The 14,146-nt window shown below is 56.3% G+C and overlaps 1 protein-coding gene and 1 long non-coding RNA gene across 2 annotated transcripts in view; one reads left to right on the top strand and one right to left on the bottom strand.

Moving 5' to 3' along the window:
* Positions 1-14,146, top strand: part of LARS1 (leucyl-tRNA synthetase 1) — a 349,414-nt gene that overhangs the window by 255,855 nt on the left and 79,413 nt on the right. The gene's annotated exons all lie outside the window — the stretch shown is intronic.
* LOC138682402 (uncharacterized) lies at positions 5,191-14,094 on the bottom strand. Its single transcript, XR_011322505.1, has 3 exons — positions 13,454-14,094; positions 12,466-12,540; positions 5,191-10,405 (listed from the first exon to the last, which is right to left on the bottom strand). It is a non-coding gene; the product is annotated as an uncharacterized lncRNA (long non-coding RNA).

Below are 14,146 nucleotides of genomic sequence, written 5' to 3'. Positions count from 1 at the left end.
GGACCCCCGGGGAGGTGGCCGCAGCAGGGCCAGGTCCGCAGCCCTCACAGGGAGGCAGCACCGGCAGGGTCCCCTGAGACGTGGCCCTCGGGACTGCCCGGGGAGCTCGTTACATCCGAGTAAGGTACATGAGAAATCGTGCAGTCAGCAAAGGAAACGCACTGTCAGTTCAGACTCCTGGTCCTGTGTTTATTTTATGGCCTGTGTAACTGAAACACTCAACACGTGGGAGAACAGTTACTCCTGTGAAACACTTGCCAGCCCTGACTTGTCAGCTGCGGACTGCTGAAACTCTAAATTTATGGGTAAAGCGTGCAATAACCTGCTGCAGGAACTGGGAGCTCAGCTGTGGCGCTGACATTATGTTTCAGACATAGTGAGATATAAAATACTCTGTTGAAGAGCCTCCTGCTGCTGAATTACACATTTCAAAAGAAAAAAGCCCAGAATGACAGGGAAGCAGATCTTTCCCCCTTGCAAGGCCGCATTTCGTGTGCCAGGGGACATCGCCCCCCCCCCCCCCCCGCTGCGGGGAGGATGCCGGGAGCCTCGCTGAGCCATCGGGTCTTTCCATCTCTAACTGCTTTTGTGATCCCACTTTTCCCATTCCTTTCTTTCTGTAAAAAAAAGAGCTGTCTTTTCTTAAGTAATAAAAATAATTGGAATTACTGAGGGACCTTTTGGTGGTGCTGTGCTAAAGAGATTCTTACATACTTTGATTTTGCTGCTCGGTTTCTTTATTCATGTGTTTTGCTTGAAGTCGCTGCTGCTGTGAGGATTTTTGACAGCTTGGCAGGTGGCTGGGGCTCCCCGGGTGCCTGCGTGCCCTGCTCCATCCCAGTGTGTCCGCAGCCCGCCCTGGCCCCGAACCCAGCTGGCAGCAGCTCAGGGGGCCGAGGGTCCTCCCCATTGCCTCGGCCCCTCCGAGGAGCTGCGGGAAGGAGCTGGGGATAACCTCAGCTGGCTGTGCCCGGATGGCGAGATGCAAAGAGCCTGTCTCCACTCTGTGAGGGGAGAGGAGATGGAGTTGACAGTCCGCACCCCGCGTCCCCCCTCGCCAGCGCCGCGAGTGATCAGCGCTTTCTGACAGCAGGAGATTGAAACGGTTTTTGGACGCGATAGCTTAGATCCTTCCCAAACAGTGGGGCTGTCTGTCTTCCACTAGTGTCTTTCATCCCCCTTTTCATCTGCTTTTTCCAGGAATATCTCAATAATTTATTAATTACAGGCTGGCAGATAGGAGCATCTGCAAGGCCCTTTCCCATGTTCAGAGAGCTGGCCCTGTTCCACGCAGAGCCCCGTGCTGCTGTGCCGTGGCCCCCCTTCCTGCTCCCCTTTATTTTCTCAAAACACTTCAGCCAGTAATTCTCGGACTGCGGCTCTTTCAAGAGCAATTAATTGTGAGCTGCAAAATGTGAGTCATTTTGACAAATTTTATGGTAGCTACCTGATCAGCAGGATGTGGCCTTTGGAAATAGTACAAGTTATTGCCTTTAATATGTACTTCCCCTTGATTTCATTAAAAATCTAAATTCTAATAAAGCAATTTGCTGTGTGCAGGGACACCCTCACTAACTAACCAGCAGAGTAGGCTCCAGGAGTGCAGATATGAGAGGGGACCGATGAGCCACAGCCCCTGGACAGGCTCAGGTCGACACCAAGGCTGCTGCAGACCAGGACCTTGGCAGTACTAGCTCATTCATCTCCTCAGAAAGCCTCAGTGCTGCTCTCCAGGCTGGGAAGGCACCGATGGCCATGGTCCTTGGGGGAACAGGGCTGTGGCGAGTGCTTGGTTGGGGAATAGATCCCCCCAGGGGAAACCCAAACCTAAACCGACTGCAGTGGTCCTGGATCTGCTGACGTGGTAGTGCAAATGTAATGTCTTTTAGGCAAGCTGGGTATCCAGACAGTTTTTCAGAAAAGCCTGCAGCCAGCATGCCCGCAGCAGCCTGGGTTCCCCTCTCCCTCTCACCGATCCGCCCCCGGGCTTGTTGCTCTGGGGCGGCTCGGAAGCTGCTGGCTCCGCTCTGCCACATAACAGCACAGAGCTGCTGCTGCTGCTGGAGAAAGAGCGTTCTCCGTGGAGATTTTTGAACTGTATACCTTTTCAAGTGTTTAGATCTCTCTAATTTTTAAAGGGCTGTTTCTTACGTGGTCCAACTTGTCTGCCAAGCATACAGGAAGGATGCTTGAAATTTTCTGGTTTGGATACTCCGCCTCAAATCTGCCCAAGTTCCCAAATGAGCAGCCTTTTTCTTTCTCATTGCAGCTATGTGACATGAGCTGATTTTCAGCACTTTGGTTTCCTCTGGCAGTGTCACAGCCCTCGAGCCACAGTGGGCTCCCGCGAGGGCAGGCATCCCGCAACGCTGCCGAGCGTTGCTCCCAGTCCGTGGAGCTGTGATTAGCCGTTCGGTTGTGCAGGCTTGGAGATGCTGACATCTTGTCATTCTTTTTTAATTTTTTTCAGGTTTCAGGTTGAAGCGTGATGCCGAATTAAAAATTTTGCCCTGGGCTGTCTGCAGGGCCTCTCGGCTGCTGCAGTGCCAGCATCTGCCAGGGAGACCCCCAGGTCCCATGTCGGAGGGCAGCAGCCCCGAGCTGGCACCGGGCAGCAGAGCTGGGGAGGATCCTGCCGGTGCGGTGTGGGCGAAGACAGCATTCGCTTTCCCAGCTCCCCGCTCGGCCTTGCATTTCACCAGTGCTCGGGGCCCCGGGGCAGGTCCCCAAGGGGGGAAGGTCCCTACAGGGACCTGGCCCAGGGATCAGCCTGACTCCAGCTCGACCCGACTGCCAGCAGTCCGTTAGCAATAGCACAACACGGCTTTGGCGAGGGGGAATGCTGCGTGCTGGGTCTGGGCGTCCCTTGAAGATGCTTATCCCCAAAAAGAGCAGCTCTTGCAAAGTCATGGGCGAGACAGCAGCAGCATGGCCCTTGGCCAGCACCGTCGGCAAACTAGACGCTGTTTTCCAGTTCAGGGTCGGCTGGGCTAGCAGGGCTGGGAGGCGTGCACATTCACGAGGGAGGCAGAAGGCAGCAGCCATCCGCACCCCACCTCTGTCCGAGCCCGTCCCCTGCAGCCCTGGGGGGCTTAATGGGGGCTCCCCCACGGGCACAGCGAACACTTGCTGTGGAGGGTGAGATAAACAGAAAGGTCTTGGACTGTGGTTCTGATTGGGATCCAGTCCTCACTGTTTTGGTAATATATCCATTTTTTTCTCCTGGTGTATTTTTTTATGCAGGATAGCAATGATTAAAATGGTAATTGGCTTCACTCTGGCTAATTGCATTTCACAGCGAACCTATTTGTAGAACAATCCTCTTATATTTTCTGGCTGCTAGGCTATTAAACTAAGGGCAGAAAAAAGAATTTATGGTTGTGCTTTTCTGTGAGGTTTAAATAATAACTAGTTTTGGAAACTATACCTTGGGAACGCAGAGGAAGGAGTGGTCCGAAGGAAGCCTGAGGAGCCCGCGATGGGGAGTCCAGCCCCTCGGCGTGCATGCTGCAGTGGTGGTACCCACCATGCTGCACCGCACCGCTCACCACCCACCCCTCCGTTTCTGCAGCCCTGAAAGGGGATAATGTTATTTAAACCCTTCGGTAACTCCATGGTAGGGCTCCAGAGGTGGATTTGGGGGCTGAAATCGTGGGGCTGGCCACCCCCTGCCCCATGTGCAGCACGTGCTCATCGCATCCCTCCAGCTGACAGCCGCGGTGAGGCACCGGCCAGGCGTTGTGGGGGAGCAGATGGGTCTGGGCGTTGTTAAACTTTAACAGGGCGCATCCCCATCCGTCTCGTCAGCTGCGGCATGGCAGGGCGCACACAGACCCCAGGCACAGAGCTCCCTGATCTGGCCTAATGCTTTCCCTGTATTTAAAGGAAAAACAATCCTGTTTTTCCTGTATGTGGGGAGTCTGTAGATTTCCCCCGACAGAAGGGAAGGGGGCTACAGGGTTCAGCTGCAGCGAAGGCTGCAGAGACAGGTGTGAGGTCCGTGGAGGTGGCCGGAGTCAGCCAGAGCAGAGGGTCTCGCTCAAACTCGGGCTCCTTTGGAAGTTATAGATGGAGCATAGCCAACAAAGCCAAGCCCAGCCTCTCTGCTTGCTCTTTGCAGCACGATCGTCTCTTGCAGCTCCTCGGCCAGGAGGGACCGTGCCCGGGCCATGCCATCCCACCCTGCGGGTCCTTCTGAAAGCATTGAAGACCTGTGGCTGCTGTCGGACACCGCCGCGGGGCTGGGGAGCAGGCCCTAGTCAAGGAGGGCGCGCTCGGCCCCTGTCCCAAAATTCTGGGGGTGTCCAGGGAAATGTCTCCTGCCTGAAACCAGCCACAGAGCTGACACTAATAGAAAAAGACCATTAAAAAGCTCTGCGATATTCTGTTCTCCTGCTTCTGGTCCCTCTCTCCTTTGTTGCTGCTGGCATTTTATGAATTATTGATGTGCCTAGGTGCTGCTGCTCTCCCGTTTCCTCCGCCGCTGCTCCCACTGCCGCAGTCGTGCAGGACCCACGCCGTCCCGGGGACGGGCTGCCATCAGGCGATGCCCCGGGAGGCGGCAGGAGGGGCTCAGCCCCCGGCGCGTCCCCCCGGCAAAGCCGAATGTAGCCCCTGCCGCCGAGCAGCTTAGTCCCCGTGCTGGGGCACAGACCCGGGCTCCTGGCTGGCACAGGTGGGGGGTTTAGGCGGACGTGGAGATGCCCTGTGTGCTTCTCCGCTCACGCGAGGCTTTTCTCCTCCAGCTCCTGACCACGACTTCTGCTCGTCCCTGGGTCCCGTCCCCAGCCCACGCTGTCAGGGGCTTCTCCTCCGGGCTGTCTCAGTTCCCTCCTCAGAGCACAGGGCCCATGGTGCAGGACAAAAGGCGCAGGGCGCATGGTGCAGACGCAATTTGGCAGAGCTGCCCGACCCCAGAAGTGCCCCCACAAAGCCCCGCACCAGCGTCGGCCCAGGGGAGCAGGCTCAGGGCAGCCGTTGGGAATCGCTGCAGGGTCAGCTAAGGGGACAGCCCGGTGACGGCTCCGTGTCCCTTCCCGGTCCGGTGGGAGACGTGGGCTGGGGCAGCCGCGTGCCAGCCTCGTCTGAGTACGCGTGACGGGGTACCAGGGAAAGGAGATCCTCCGCGGAGCACTGAAAATGTGCCTCTTTCCCTGAGAGACCAGAAATGCTCTTGTCTCTGGGGTTAATATTTAATGAGGCGGTTTTAGGATAGAAGCTGTCTGCTGAGGGACAGGGCAGACGTGCTCTCCCGCTCATTCAGCCGTATGGGAGGGTGTCAGTGTCCGTGGGGCTGCTCCCGGAGGGGGACGAGGCTGGTGGAGGCAGCGGGGTGGGAGCCGCAGTGGGGTGGGAGCTGCAGCGGCCATGGCACGCGCAGCCACCCATGGCAGCCCCCACTCAGGGGCTAAAGCGCAGGGACGTGGGGGGGCTGCAGCAGGGTGACGGGATCTATGCCGTTCGAGAGGAGTGCTCCCAATCCGTTGTTCTTTTGGCTGCCTGGGACTGCGGTGAATTGGAGCAAACCCGCTCCTCGGGCTGCACCTCAGCTCCGCCATGGCATCCCAGGGAATGGCATCGATGTTAAATCCCAGGACACCACGTCTCGTGGCCAATTTGCTCAGGTTTCCTTGGTGGGGGCTAATGTGTTTTCCATGTTAACGTGCCTGCACGTGGCATCCAACCTGACTGCAACATGGAGCCGCTAATACTACATGACTGGCTCACGTGCCCCATTTGCAGGGGGGCAGGGGCTGTGCGCATTGCTGCCACTCTGCTCCTCCAAACAGCTTTGGCCTGGACTGACCCCATAGAATCATAAAGTCCAGCATTTAAAGAAATATCAATTTTTTTCCTAAATATTTCCTTCTGTCTTTAGAGTTATTTTGAGTTGTGAGGCATTTCAACCCTGTGGGCTTCAGTACTTGGTCAAAACACCCCCCCAGTGCTCCCCTTAGAGCTGTGCCCCAGCTCCCCCTCCAGCTCCATCCCATTTGCAACTGTCTCTGAGGTTCCTCTTCCAGCAAAGAGATCCAAGAGAGCCTATCTTTGTCGCCTACCCAAATTCACCGTCCCTAAACCTCCCATCCTGTTGCTACCCCAGGGAGACCCACACACTCGTTCCTCTGTTCCATGGGAACACAAAGCTTCGGGAGGAGAGGCCAGCCTTGGAGGAATGGGCAGTACATGGCGCGATGAAGTGTGGAGAGACGGCAGCAGGCCAGATGCAGTTGCTGTGCTGGTGACAGAAGGAGATCCTCCCTGCAGGCAACGAGGCACGTTTCAGCCACGGCTGGAGCAGACTGGACACGTGCTGCAAAAAAAGTGCCTGCGTGCTGCTTGTCCCTTTGTGAGTCCCCAAAGCCACGGCCATCAGCCGGCTGGGGAGTCGCAGACCATAAAACCAACCGACGAATAAACAGAAGTTCAGATGCTTTTATATGTTCTCACTACATTACTTAAAGGAGGATCTCTGCGTTTTGCTTTTTTTTTATAGGCAGAAAACTGCACTCAGGCCATAATGTGGTAACGGTTGTAGACTAATCTGTTTTGGCATTTGGGGAAAAACAGACGTATTCTGAAACAACTGCGATATCAAACTTTAAGTATCATCTCTGACTCAGATCCTTGACATGTTTTGTTCTTGCTCACAGAGCTGCTGAAGGAACATGTAAGCGCCAGGCTCCGTTGGAGCGGTGCGGGGCAGCGGGCTGGCGAGCTCAGGGGCCAGCTCAGCCCCCGGGCTTGGGGCAGCACGGCTGGCACCCCACCGGCACGGGGCTTGTGTGAGAAACGAGCTGGCCATCTTTGTGCTGGGCTGTGGTGTGCAGGGTCCTCCTGGCAGGCGCTGGTGTGTCCCGCAGGAGCCAGCGCTGACTGTGGCAGATGCAGGGCTCGGGCTCTGGCCCGGGGGTGCATTGGTGCAAGCTCCGGACTGCTCTGGCGGAGCCCATCTGGTCGTGGCTGGCTTGCGGTGAGCTGTAGGTACACTGCAGGCAAAGGAGAGACCTGCCAGGTGACTTGCAAAAATACTTTAGGGTCTGGCAACCAACAGGTGACCATGGCGTCCTCAGCTGAAGCTTCCATAGCTATGCATCCTGCAGAGGTCTTGAAAACTTAATCCTTCTCCCCAAATAATTTCCTGATTTTTTAGTGGGTTTGTCTTCTAGGCCTAACATCCTTTTATGTGTTTTTTGTTGTGTGAATTATACAGTGTATTTGGGCGTGCTCTGTGCAGCACTGTCCCACAGGTAGCTCTGGAGGAGGATTTCAAATGCGGGAGATGAAAAGGATGTTCTCTGCGTGCCATAAATACTGCAGCTCCTGCACGTGGCCCCACTCGCTGCACATCTGAAGAGCATGATCAGCTGCGATACTTCCTTGTCTCTTCTTCCCAGAACTGGTAACACAAGGCAAGCCCAAATACACCAGAGCCTCCGCAGGATCCATGTGCCTCTCTGGCCGTGTGCTGCAGGGAGCCCTGGGGAGTGGGTGTTGCGCTTCCCATGTTGGCCCTCTCCCGCCTTTCCCCAGCCTGAAGAACGGCTCCAGCTGCTGTTCGGAAGCGACTTCAAGATGCAAACACGAAGGTGGTGGGACCCCTTGCTGCAAGGCCAAGGGGTCTGTGCCAGGGGAGACCAAGGAGCATCACTTCCAGTGGCACCAGACCCAGCTCCCCCCGAGCCCTCCTGTGGGTGCAGAGCATCACACGACAGCTTCCCACGCTGTCCGGGCGGGACCAGCGCAGTGGTGCTGGACAACGGGTCTGTTCGCCTGGGCAGCACCTTATTTTTTGTGCACACAGTTCGGCAGCGGTCTGTTTAGGAGGATGCTAACTCTCGCTTGCACAGGCAAAGGCAGCTCAGAGGGTGATGGTGACGGCGGTCCCTCCGAGGTGGCCCCTGCTGTCATACCCCTGGTCACATCCACCCGGTTTGGGGCTGCTGGGGCCCTGGGGCAGCTCTTAACAGAGCCAAGCAGCAGCAGCCCTGGAGCGTGCTTCTGCCCCAGGCAGCCCAGGGTGCTGCCTCTCAGCCCCTGCCAGAGGGGCACCCGGGGGGAGGATTTGTCCCCCGTACCACAGTCCTCCCTGCAGCAACCTCCCCAGTGCTTTCAGGATCCAGTGGCAGGGCTCACCCTGTGTAAATAAGGGCCCCGGTAAACTCGCAGAAGGCATGCCTTAGACACACCAGCCTCAGGAGGAGAAAAATCAAAGGTTTCCCTGCAAATCCATCTGCCCTACATCTCCTCTCCATTTTGATCTCCAAACTCATGCAAGTTTAAAAAGCAAGCAAATGCTGACAGTGTGATTAACCTCCCCACCTGCTCCCTGCTTCTTTCTGTCCTGGAAAGAGAAGCTCGGCTCACCTGCCTGGTGGGAGCATCTCCTTCAAGTGTGAGAATGTAGGGAGTCAAACCAAGATGGTTCCACTGAAATTACACAACACCACACTTTTAAACAGGACCTGGATTATTTAGTTCCCTTGCACTGCCCAAATGCTTTGCTCGTTTGGTGGATGATGGCTTGGTTTCCCTCCCAGCTTTTCTGTTCTGACAGTGAGTAAATGGAGAGATAACGCGCTCTTCAAACGTTTATAAATAACCCACGTCAGGACCAGGCTCTGCCACTGCGAACCAGGCAGGGTAGGAGGCGGTGCGGGGGCTGTCTGGTCCCAGCAGCAGCGCAGTGCTGGATGTGCCTGGGCGCTGGCAGGGCTGCCCCCCCCCCCCCCCCCCCCATGAGCTCCCCAGGCAGCTACCATCAAGGGCTGGGTGACATGGCTGGTGCAGGCAGTCGGTTCCTGGTTCCCCTTGCGCACCAGGAGGGAATGAAAACACGTAATGCTTTAAGCCTCGCAGGCATGGACTAAAGGCACTGAGGAAAGAAGTAACCCTGATGGGGGGGTCAGAGCCCAGGTGTCCCAGGCGCAGCCCCATTGCTGCCCAGCACAAATCCAGACCCTTCAGCTCTCGGCATCCAGCAACTTGGTATTTCCCTCTACACGTAAGGCTTGTGGAGACCCTCGCTCATCTTGATGTGACACAACAGGGCACTAGATAACTGTTACTTATTCCTGAACTTATTACTATTACATTTATGTCCCAGAAACATTTAATGAATGCTCAGCAAGCCCCTGACAGAAAAGGCAGCAAATCTGCAGGTGAGCCAAAAGGTCATTTTCCACGCAGCCTGTTCCGTTTTGACAGCATGCTCTGACCCCAGCACTGGCCTTCTCAAGCCACATACAGTGAAGACAAGTGTTAGGCACCGAGCCGACCCTGAGCACCCACAAACTCCGCTGCCTGAGAGGTGGATGTGGGGGTTCAGCAGTTTTGAGACCACCTCTACTTTACACTGTGCATTTAGGAGCTTCATTTTCACCAGGCAGGTTGAAGACATTTACCACATTTCAGTACTATTTTACAATAGCTGATACAGATTTATGTATCATTATTGTACATTTTTAATTCTCTTTGGATTTAAAAACAGTCAAAGCATTTCATTTTCCTCTGTGTATTGTTTTGCTCCTCCATATAAAATTCTACTGAAAATGTTGTGACGCGTGTCTCCATATATAGGTCTAAATTTGCTTAAAGTGACAAAGTCTAAACCATGTCTTGATGATGGACTAAATTTGTATCTAACATTTCCAGGCAAACTGCAAAGCACAACTAGTGTCATTAAAGACAAATTTGCTAATTGCTTTAAAACACTCTGTTCTGAAAATAACTAGCGAAGCTGTACAACTGGAATGAATTCCTTCTGCTTTGTGTTGGTGTAAAGCGGCATTTTCTCTTGAATCAGTGAGTCTCCACAGAGCTCCTGTTGCTGTGAATGCCCACCTGAAGCCTATGGCCACATGCTCTTAGCATCCCCGGGCTGGTCCAGTTGAACCGGTGGGTGACGGAGGGCACAGTCCCATCTCTGCACTGGGCTGAGGGCCGGGCTCGTTTGAGTGGCGATGGGCTGGCAGTGGTACGGGCTGCTGGGGACCTGCCAGGCTGCCCAGCCAGAGCTCCCTTCTCGGGTGCCCTGCTCGCCCTGGAAGCCCTGCTCGAAGGCAGGTGACTGTCCTGGGGCTGCTCTGACCGCTGCTCCCTTGCTGAGCCGGGCTTACTTGGGCTGGGCTGGGCTGCCCGGGGTGCTGGGACTCCCAGTCCTCTGGCCCCAGTGCCGTGGCAGTACCTCACCCTGGCGTCCCACACCTCTGGGGTGCAGGTGCTAATCCTCACTCCAGCCACGTGGACCACAGCCCCAAGCGCAGGGGCCTGGAGCAAAGGCTGGGTCTCGGCACAGATCAGCTCCAGCAGAAACTGCATTCCTAGGAAACGTTTTTCATCCCAAACTGGACGTATCTCACAGGGAGGGCAAACCTCCTCCTTGCAAGCTCGGGAGGAGTGAAACCTTGGAAGGGGGAAAGTGTGGAGGAAGAAGAGACTGGAAGTTAGGATTTTTGCAGCTGAAAATCACCAGTTTTCTCTGGGAAATAAACATGGCCCCAGCTCCAGCTTGCGCTCCACTTGCCAGCGGCTGCCTCCTTTGACCAGCTCCTGGTGCCACTCTGAGTGCGTGAGCTGCTCTGCACCCCAGTTTGTAGGAGCAGCCAGGAGCTGGGACCCTCAGCGGGGCCCTGCAACTCCCACGGGACACTGGTGGCCAAACCCTGCCCGGACGGGCAGATGCATGCATGCACACACGCATGCATGTGCACACGCATGCACACACACTCCTGCCAGGCCATCAACCGTTCACATCTGCACCGTGGCAGCAAGGCTGCTGCCTCGCTCCTGCACACCCCAACCCCCCCCGCACCTCCCCTGCACCCCCCCCACCCTAACCCTCCCGACCCCACAGCCCCAGACCCACCAGTGCCGGCTGTCCCCGCGTGCCCCATCCCAAGGCCCTTGCGTCCCTCACCCCCCTTTCCACCCTCCCCTCCCACGTGTGCTTTTATACATCCGGGGGCTCCCCCCCGCCCCAGCTCCTGTGATATCAGATGTGCTTCTATTGATTTCCTCCCTGCATTTGTTTTTGTTATTCATTATTAATGGGATCATTTTTCCATCCTTCGTGCATGAAGGCAAATTTTGTGTAAAAATCAATTGAGTGAGCACCGCCAATGGCTTGTTTGGTTTTCTATGCTTTCATCTCTCGTGCGCAGTCCCCGGGAGACAGAGAGCAGGATATTAAGGAACAAACATGGAATGGAGAAAAAAATAATAAATCAATTCTTGGTGGTTCAGAAACCATAGACAGGGGTTTGCCTGCTGAACCTTTGTCTCATACATACGGGCTTTACTGGGCATTTCCCTGCCCATCTCCCAGTTCAGCAGGTTTCACTTTCCCCTTTAGCTGGGCTGTCACAAAAAGGGAATTCGTTTCTCAGCAAGTTTGGCCTGCTTTTTCCACCTTACCTGTGGGAGGTGGGTTGAGGAGGGGGGCTGTTGAGGAATTAAGTGTCCCAGGGTAGGTCCCAGAGACCTGCTGACCGGGACAAGGAGCCCCAGCACTCCGAGAGAGCTGAGAGTCCTGATCCTCACGCACCTGGAGAGAGCAGCAGGGCACGAGGGAGTGGGGATTTGCGTTTTGGTGGCAGCTGGTACAAAACTGGTACCCTGAGAGGGTGAGGGTGACCCCGGCACAGCCCCTTGCCCAGCCTGACCGCAGCCGGCAGACCCAGGGCCAGCACTGGTCTCCATCCGGGCTGCCGGGCACGGCAGGCAGCCCCTTGCCCCGAGGCAGGGGTGGAGGCCCTGGTGTGAGGAGGTGATGGAGGCCAGGCAGGATGGAGGCCAGGCAGGCTGCCCATGAAGGGCTGCAGTCCTCCACCAGGCTTCTCCTGCTGATGCTCCTCACCGGATTTGTTTGGCAGCTTGGCAGGACGCAGCTTCCCATGAAGCCTTTTAACAGCACAAGGGGTACCAAAAAGTGAGCGGTGCCTCATGTGCATAACGCATCGTCCGTATCCCAGGGCACTGAGTCCCAGGATCGGAAATGCAAACCTTACCGTTTAAGAGCAGCAGCCACCAGTAAAACTCTCTTTGCAGTTCCCAATGGCAGCCAAAACTGCCTGTGCCTTGGCTTTGCAGGGATGTGGGGTGGCTGAGAAGCCAGAGATGATCATGCTCACAGCAGCAGGGAGAAAAAGGTGAGACTGGAGAAAAGCGATGCACACCCGGGCCTGACTCCTCTGCCTTCCTTCCCCCACCCCTTGGCATTGCCTTCTGGCTTCAGGGCACTACTTAAGTTAGACCAAGAAGAAAATGTAGGCTGCTTCTTTGTGCCTCCTCAGCAATAAATACTGGTTCCGAACTATTCCCACTGAAGTCGAAGGAACTTAATCCCCAGCTCCGGGAAGATCAGACAAGTTTCCTGTATCACAGTGTATTTACCTGGCACCAGAGCTTTGGGAGCCAAACCCAGGGAAAGACTAAGGCACCAACAATGATTAAAACAGCACATACCTGACCTCTGAAGTGAAACTGCAAATGAAGTGATCAGGTCCGGTATGTGGTATCTGGGCAGAGCAAGGCACAAACCTGCACGTGCAGAGCGAAAATAAACCCGGAATTTGCAAAGAGTGAAATCTGGGCGAAGAGTGCCTCTGCAGCGCTGCCTTTGTGCAGGGAGGAACCAGGAATAAAGGAGGGCAAGCAAGAAGGACCAGGGGCTTCAGATCTCCCTGGTCAGCATATCTGAGGGGGGGAAGGAGCACGCAGGAGCTCATTTCTGGGAGAGTAACTGCAAGTTTGGGAAAGTTCATTTAGGACTTGTTTTACATCGTTAAGCTATTCTCTGGACCGATGCAAAAGGGACAAATGCAGAATTGTCACAAAAACGTAGCAGATCTAGGCAAAACCAGAACAGCCACAAAAAGTAAAATTGCAGTGACACCTTTGCCGTCCCAAGAACAAGCACAGTCCGACGTCCCTTTCAGAAGTGAATAGGCAAGAAGATTCGGCCACCACAGCTGCGAGGTTCTCCTTGTAAACGGGCTAAGTGAGGCTCAGGCTCGGTTAGGCGAGGCTGCAGCTAGTTTTAGCGCAAGCCGGGGAGGATAGCAATCCCATCCGAGGACCGCTTTCGGACCTTTAAGTCATTTCTGCTCCGTGCCGGCAGACAAAAAGAAGGCTTGGGCAACGGCATCAGCCTGCGGTGCCTGGGCGGGATCTCTCCTTCCCGTGCGGGGCTGCTGCCTCCCGTCCGCGGCGGGGGGGGATCGGGTCCCGGCGGTCCGCGCTGCCGGGCGGCCGAGAGAGCGGCACCGCGCGGCACCGCGCCGGGCACCGCCGGACCCCAGCCCCGCTCCCGCCCCCGCCCCGTCGGGCCGGACACTCCCGCCCGCCTGGAGCCCCGACGGCCGCCGGGTCCGGGCGGAGGAGCGCGGAGCGGCCGTCCGGGACCGCGACCCTCGGGGCAGTCGGCGGTGGGGGAGAGAAAAACGCCCCTTACCTGGGTTGTTTGTGCGAAACCGGCCGCCCGAAGCCCCCCGCGCCCAGCGGCACCGGGAGCCGTGCGGCGGAGAGCGCCGGCGAGTGTCCGACAGGGCGGCGGGGGAAGGATGCCGCCTGAGCTGCCTTCTGCCCCTTTTATGTACGACGGGAGGCGATTAATATTGCATCACCCTTATTTTAAATTTTCAGAACCCACAATATAATGGAATGGCACAAGGGCATTTATTATTAACGGACGTTTGATTGGGGAAGAATCCGGAGGGCTGATCGGCAAAACAGGCAGCGAGGGAGCGCTGCGGCTTCCCGGCCACCTGCAATTAAAAGGCTGAACCGGCGGGGTCGTTCCCTCGCGGGGGAGGAGGGCGAGACCCGGTTCTCCGGTTTGATGTCTGTTACTCATTGAAACGCCGAAGTGAAACGTTCAGCGGCGGCTTGCGCTTCGATCATTCATTTGTAATCGTTAAAGTGCTTCTGGGAATCGTAAATAAAAGCCTCCCCCCCTCTAAACAGCATTAGAAATGAGCCCGCCGCAGGTTTTCTTTGGGGGGATTTGTTGTTTCCACCCGACGGGGGGGGACGCGCAGCGGGGCCCGCGGCTGCCGGGTCACCCTCCACGGCGGCGGTCCGCGGGCGCGGAGCGGGGCCGGACCGGGGGGGGTCCGGCGGGGCGAAGCCTCGCCCCGTCTCGCGG

Source organism: Haliaeetus albicilla, chromosome 27, assembly GCF_947461875.1.
Source record: "Haliaeetus albicilla chromosome 27, bHalAlb1.1, whole genome shotgun sequence".
Lineage (NCBI taxonomy): Eukaryota > Metazoa > Chordata > Aves > Accipitriformes > Accipitridae > Haliaeetus > Haliaeetus albicilla.
The sequence above is the reverse complement of the archived record's forward strand: the minus strand, read 5'-3'. Positions and strand labels throughout refer to the sequence as shown.